Genomic DNA, 8,296 nt, shown 5'->3' on the forward strand with positions numbered 1-8,296 from the left:
TCAGGTCATTACAAAACAAATAATTAAAACGGATAAGAAAAACTGGTGCATCACTGATTTACTTGCATTGGATTAACACTATCTATAAATAATTTTAATTGGGGACAAAAATATTTTCCCATAGTTGAACCCATCAAAGATATCAACCGACTAGAAGTGGCCATACCTATTAATATAGATACTAAATTTTATCTTCACCAGTAATTATTAGATTTATTTATATTTATATTAAATTTTACTTTTATTAACATATTTCAAATACCATGTATTATTATTAGTTTAAACATGGTTTCAACGTTATCAACCGACTAGAAGTGGCCATACCTATTAATATAGATACTAAATTTTATCTTCACCAGTAATTAATAGATTTATTTATATTTATATTAAATTTTACTTTTATTAACATATTTCAAATACCATGTATTATTATTAGTTTAAACATGGTTTCAACGTTATCTTTGTTAATAATTATTTGATTATTATATCATAAAAGCTATATATAATATGTTTAATAAAATATTTAGGTAGCATATAGTGTTACAGCCACAATTAAACAATGAAAAATTTAATTCAAGAGACAAGATAGATACAAACAAATAATTATATTTTATTAAAAATCGGCTAAACAATTTATTATAAAATTTTCTTATCAATTTTATTCATTTTGTTAATATCCTAACAGCTGTTATCGAAAGATTCCTGATCTACCTAAATTTGTTTCTCTATCGTCGTATACTTCAACAACTGCTTCATCACGATTCAAAGACACCCAAAAAGATTTTCATCATTCCTCTGTAGCAATAGTCTAGTGTCTTATAAAATAAACATGACTCCATAGTTATTTTATAGTGATCTCCATATTTCCAAAACACTTGTCCAAAGAACCGTAAATATATGGATAATTTCTATATTAATAAGTATACTTTTCTTTTCTTTGAATTGTATTTCTCCGTTGAAGCTTTTTGGAGCCAGTTTTGGGAGTGTGTTCGTCCAAACTATCATCTTCAGCTATATTTTCCGTCGCTTTTAATGACCAAGAAGAGTTGGCTTAGGGAAATATAATTGTCGATTATTCTAGTTATTTTAACTTTATTGATCATTATTATTGGTTTGCTTTGGACTTAATCTCAGTTTTTAAGGGTTTTTAATTTTTTTGCGATTATATATATATATATATATATTACATATATATGTTTAGAATTTTAATGGGTGAAACTCTATTGAAGGTGCTCTAATGTCTTTATAGTTTGCACTATTTTTAAAAATTCTGATTGGTGGCAGCTGATTCATGTTGGACCAAGTAGATCCACCACTGACACTGACACTAGTTTATTCCAAGCTACTATTAATTACAAAGTTGCCCCCTTTCGGACTACTCAAACACGGCTGCTCGTTAAATATATAATATAAGAATAATTGTTGGCCGAAGGTGACGACGAATGTTCAATTACTTAGAAATTAAGTTATTTTATACAAATAGTTGACAAAATAAAGAAGAAATATAGTATTTATGTTTAGTGAAGTGCATAAATCGTAAAGTCTGCGATATGCAATCGGCTGGCGCCCGCCACTGCATACCTCGTCAACAAAAAGTAATATAAAAATAATAAGTTACTTTTGCTCATAACATAAATCTTATAAAAATAATTTTAGTGATTTTATTTATGGGATCATAACATAAATGTATAAGACATAGTTTACTAATTTTTATTTACGGGATCATAACATAAACGTATAAGGAATAATTTTGTGAAGTATAAATCTTTCCTTACAACTTTTACTGCATGTTATTTAGCAAAAAAAAAAAAAACTTCTACTGCATGTTGGCCCTAAGAAACTATGAAAATTTGTCGAGAGCGGGATGCTGTGTTGTTTCAATATCGTTGAAAAAGTGGTTTCTGAAAAGAGATAAGGTTGACTCCAGAGTTTAGAACCAAAAATAATTGATCGGTTTTGGTCACCTGTGAATCTTTTTTTTGTTTGACAAAGTCACCTGTGTAACTTGATATTTGAGAAGAAGACGACTTTACATTATGTGTGCGTCTCAGATTATTTACGATTATGTTCAAAAAAATTACTAATTATGTATTTAACAATATAAAAGAATAATTCAGAAGTTTATAGTTCTATTTGTATATATTTGACGTCTCTTTTAAAATTATAAACTTTAAATTTTGTAATATATCTAAATTTTTAAAATTTCAAATTTCAAATTATAATTCATATATTTAGTTTTAATTTTTTTAATCTTTTTATTTATTTATAAACTTTATTTCTATTCGCTTTATTTGCTCATTCTATTATACGATCCTGCATGTGATTTATCACCATAGAAAAATGAAAAAATATCATTTCTAGATACAAAACTTCCTTTATCTATGAGCAAAAATTATGTACTTTATTTTGCAACAGTAATTAAAAGGGTTGATGGGAATTCGTTTTTCATAGAATTGGTTAATTTAAAAGCAGAGAGATTTTTAAATCTCCATGGTTTTTGCAAGATTTGTAGAGATTTTGTTAAGTTTGTAGAGAAGTTTGTGTATTTATAAAATCCACAGAAGTTATAAATTTTACAATATATATACCCTTTTAAAAATTGATACTAATGAGTGAAATTATTAATAATAGTCATCCAAGTAGCACTTTATTCTAGTCCTCAGTATATTATCCAAATTCTTAAAACAAACCAGAACCAAACCGAAAAAACTGAAATCGAATTTGGACCAGAATTTATAGACACTTGAATCATTCATATTTCTCTAAATAAAAAATACTGATCCGGAATCAAAACAAAAATTAAACGGGTATCCATATATCTTAAATATAATAAAATATTAATTATTTTTAATTTTAAAATAACAGTATATAAAATATAATATAGAAATCGTAAATTTTTTAAAACTCCATATTACCCAAATATTTTTTGAGTTTTTAGGATTTAATTCAGATTTTCTGATTATTTTTGTTTTTCGACTTTAAACCGAACCAAACTGAAACCATTTTTAATTTCATTATGTTTGAAATTTTTTTAAAAAACAAAAATTATACTCAAACATTATATTATCTGAATGATCCGAGCCAAAAATGTGATTCCTAAACGGATCATAAACACTCCAACTCAAATAATCTAAAATCCAAAAAGTTCATATCCGATCTAACCGTAAACCTGACTATTATATTCAAAAATATATAATTAATAAAAATTAAAACTTTTGAATAATAATATATTTTGAATGAAATTTAACCAAATCAAAAAATATTTATGATTTTAAAAATACATTAGAGTCTATAAATTAATAACAGTAAATTTCATTAGGATTTTAGATTATATAAATCAATAATGATAGAGTTTAATAATTATAATAATCAACAAAATTAAATTCCACTAAATTATCTTAAGTATGCGCGCTTATGTTTTTGAAGAGTTAACCGATTTAAACGACTAATCTTTGCACAAATAAATTGTCAAATAATTTTTTTTGTCAAATAAATTATGGTAACTTACACTTGCCAAAATTTTGATAGTAGCAATTGCAAATACTAAATTCGTAACATTTTAACTATATTTAAACTTATACTTTTGTCTTTCTGCGGATGATACTTTTTTAAACTTAAACTTATTTTATGTGATTTTATTAACATTATTATAATTATTCTACTTATTATAATCCTAGTGTGTAATATTTATTTTATGTGATTTAATTAACATCATTATAATTTTTTTTTTGTAATTTATCTTGTTAATAATTTGGTTCATATTATAATCAGTTTAAATTTAATGTTTATAATTAGTGTCAAACATTAATGCTCATATAATATATATTTTGATCATTTTCATAATATATATTTATCATTAACTGTAAAATGTATAATGTTTATATATATATATATAATATTATGTAATAAATATTATTGAATTATTGATTATTATGTTACTTAAATAATATAAAGTTTTATTATATTGTAGATTAGTGCATATAAAATAACATATGTTTCTAACATATAAAAATATGAATAAATTATGTGTCATATTGATATATGGTGTTTTATACATCACTAGGGTAAACCCGCCCTACGGACGGGCGGACGATTAAAATTGATAATACAAATTTATTTTAAATTTTATTTTAATTTTAATATAAATAGAATTAAGCTTCATAATTGTTTTACAACAATTTTATCTATGTAATTTATTCTTCATTTCATAAATTATAACTTTTCTAGTTATAATAAAATTTTCAAAATATAATTGTTTACTTTCTCAATATTTATTACAGATATTCAACTTTATCAATGTCTGCGAAATTTCTCATATATAAATATTTATCTACGGACGGGATATACTTTACATATGATCTCGGTTTTTCTTTTTGTATGATTTGGTAGTTTGTGTTTTAGGTTTGCGTTTATAAGATATGTGTTTATTGTTTATTAGGACATATTATATCCATTTTAACTAATGTTTGATGTTGCTTTTTTTTCACTTGTTTTATTTTTTTATTTATTGTCACATATATTTTATGATATTATATCATCTTCTCATATGTCTGAATAATTATTATTCTTGACAAAGATCATAGAAATGTATTAGTATGATACGATTTTCATGATTGAAATGGTATACATTTATTAAATGCTTGCTCAATTTTTTTATATAAAGTAAGTATTATTCGAGTTTTATTGTTGTGGTTAGGTTTATTTGTTGGATGTTTATATTATTCGAGTTTTTTTTATATTATTTCGGTACATGGAAATCGAAGACAATTCATCCAAATTGGTGCTGTTTATTTAAGCATACAAATGGTGATATACTCCTTACGGTTATGAAAATAAACATTTTTCTCCTGGTTTTGAATATTACACATCCAAAACAGTTGTAAATATTTGTTACAAAAAAAAAACAGTTGTAAATCCTCATTCTTTTGGTGCCATTATAATCACTTCAATACAAATTAGTCAGTACCAGTGAATAGTATCTAATGGATAATGGTATATAGATATATGGTCTAACATTACACAGAAGAAGAAACGGACCAGATACATTGCAACTATGAACTATGTAGTGGACAGAGAACTGAAAGTTAAGATTATGGGGCAAAAAGATATCGTTTATGTAATATGGGGTCGGAAATACAAAGAAAAATAAATACCAAATTTCTCAAAACAAAGCACGTCGTTTTGAATTTCCAATTTTAACAAAATGCACGTTGTTTTATGTTTTCGGCATTGCAAATGTTGTTGAAACAAACGTTTTCCTTCTCCTCAAACTGTAATCAAAAAGGTCCATGAAACGACGTCATTTAGTAAAGAGACCTCTTCTGAAGTCGTCAGCACCAAATATATCATTTTTTTTTTGATAAAGGGCTTGCTACCAAATCTATCATCTTCCAATTTTTACAGACAAATTCAAAATCATCAATGGCCCTGGAGATTGTTGGTCGTCACGCGCTCTATTTTAGGAAGGTTTGATGGCTACTTTTGTATACTCCCCGACGGCGTTCGTTAACTGGAACAGCCACCGCCTCATCTCTTTTCTTCCACCTCCGCGTATGAAGCCTCCGGGTATGAAGCGCCGCCGTCTGAAAAACAACCCCGATTTGGAATCAGACCTTGATCACATGCGCTAACTTGATTTACCAGCGGAATATCTATCTCTTTCGCATGATGAGAAAGGTAAAGACAAAAATCTCACATATATATAAACAAAAACTACACCGCCTCTCAGATCTAAATAACAACTTTGAAAACGCATCGTGGGGGAGTGAATTAACTCGTGCCGTTTCAGATAGAGAAAGGAAGTTCAGACATCACGCGGCGCCGTCGTTGCAAAAGAAGAGACGGTGTGCGATTTTTTGATTGACCGGTATTAGGATTAGAGGAAACCATATCTATTTAGACCGGACACAAAGACCAAACTCAAAGCCCAACACACAATAAAAGAAGAAAGCCCATCCCAAATGAGTTTAAATGAAACGCCGAGTTTATGCATCATGTGCCACGTGTCAGCGCTAGATAGCTCGAGTTTCCTAGGTGGAATCCTAGGTTGCAGCTTCTGGAGAGAATAAACTCTATTTTATATAAATAGATTGAATATATGTTTTCTAATTGGTTTTCAAGTCTTTATCGAGTCTTTCTAGTCCTTTTCGAGTCATTACAGGTCGGAGTTGCACTGGATGGTAGATGGACCTGCTGGAACAAAAAAGGCAGAAAACAGTGCAGTTTGGTGATTTTCACGCAGAACAGTCTGATGATTGTTCCTGATCGAGCGGAAGAACCCGAGTGATTGTTCCAGCGGTAGAGATTTTTATGGAAACCACTATTATTTCGGGATTTGCCCTAATTATCCACTTTTTCTCTCCCAGCCGCCTGTGGCTTTGATATATCATATTTTTATGTTTCTCATTATCATTCTGCTATTCTAGACACAAGAAACCATTGGAGACTTTGAGATTATTGGATTTGCTTATTGTAAATGGAGAAGACTCCATCTCTCTCTCCATAGAGAAGATTATCCTGAACCCTCTCTTTGTTTATGTTATTTTTATGAAGTACTAGGTCAATACCCGCGCTACGCCGCGGGATTGCTAACATAAATTTATTTCATATATAGATTGATAGTATTTTTTGCAGTGAGATAATAATGGTTGGAAAATTATGGAAGATCCGTTTTGTCCCAACTTTACAAATCTGTTAAAAGTAATTTTACTTTTTGATTTTATATTTATAATATTAATCCAAAATATTATTGAGTTTATCACAGTATCTTATATGCAACTAAGAAATTATTTTCATCTCTATTGAATATACAGCACAAGACGATTTATCAATACTTATGTAAAACATAAGAAATGGTTTTAAAAAAACCTTGATGGCTAGGAATAGGATTAGATTTTGTTATTATTCTTGTTAGGTTTTTAAAACTTTACGGTTCCTCTTTTTTTTTTTTGAAACATTTCCTCTATAAACTTAAAATTATGAATTTGAGGAGTCCATTCTGTATTTTGTAAGCTTATTTGGTTAGACTTTGTAGTTATGTGAAAGTATTTCCTTCCAACTGTTGCCGTTGCATGAACATGTGACCAGATTATTCCACTCTTTTGATCAGTTGACTTCTTGAGTAAGACATACAAAACTTACTCAATAACTCACTTATTTTGAAGTTGGTCATGCAATTATCTCTACTCCGGTGGAAATGAGTAGAATCGACTTCACTCATCGGTGTTCCAATAAAACAGCATAAACGGTCTTAATTTGAAACTCTCCTAAATATTGAGACCTTGATTATATATTACAACAGTTGCACCCACAAAAAGGAACTCCAGATTATCGACTCTAAAGTAATCATATAACTTACATCAAAATCACTAATTTGATAAAATAAAATGAGTAAACAGCGGTAACTTCAAAAAACCTTACCAGTATCAAACAAAATATTCCGTAAGCAGGAGCTAGATTTTACTCGTACAAAACAGATACCTCAGAAGGACATGTCTCCACATAAAACTTAGCAAATTCTTAGATTTAACAATATAGCAAAATGAGCTAAATCGGGCCTCCTCAAGGTCCTGCCCTGCAACTTCCAAGTTTTAATGGACTGAGAACCTTCAATCTACCAAACAAAATAAAAAAACATTTCAAAATCTCAGTTTCATTAAAGCTTATTCTCAGAACACAACAAAGGTTACAACAAATATGTTTAGAGCTACGAACAAACATGAGAAAATCAACTCAAATAAACTTCAAGAGGCTCTAAATTCATCAGATCCTCAACATTCTTCATAACTTTTAAATATTTTTCCTCTCTCATCTTATACAAAATCCCTTTCATCGTCTCTATGGCCTAACAATGCCCGGACAACAGAATTGAACCATTGATTCTTGTTCCAAATACTTATGATTTGAATTTTCAAATCACAATAGAGTACATGGGTACAAACAGTAAATACAGTGAATATCTTTTTCAGTCAGTGATTTTTTAGTTTGTACTTACTTTTGCGATGTCATATTTCTGAGAACAACATTCAGAACTTGGATGGTTTCGTATGGAGCATATTGAAGAAGATGGATTTGAGACTGAGGCTGATGGACACGGCACAAGCAATGCTACTTCGACCGATTGATACTTGGAATGATACTTTGCTGCAAATGATGAAGAAAGAGAAGTAAAAAACCATCAGTCAAGAATTGAGTAGATGAGACAACCATCTTAAATCAGCAAAATAAAAATTGCAAAGAAAGATTCTTGTAGGAGTCTCAGTATTTGATTGTTACGTATTCATATATGTGAGGAAGG

This window comes from Raphanus sativus, chromosome 9, assembly GCF_000801105.2.
Source record: "Raphanus sativus cultivar WK10039 chromosome 9, ASM80110v3, whole genome shotgun sequence".
NCBI classification, from domain to species: Eukaryota; Viridiplantae; Streptophyta; class Magnoliopsida; order Brassicales; family Brassicaceae; genus Raphanus; species Raphanus sativus.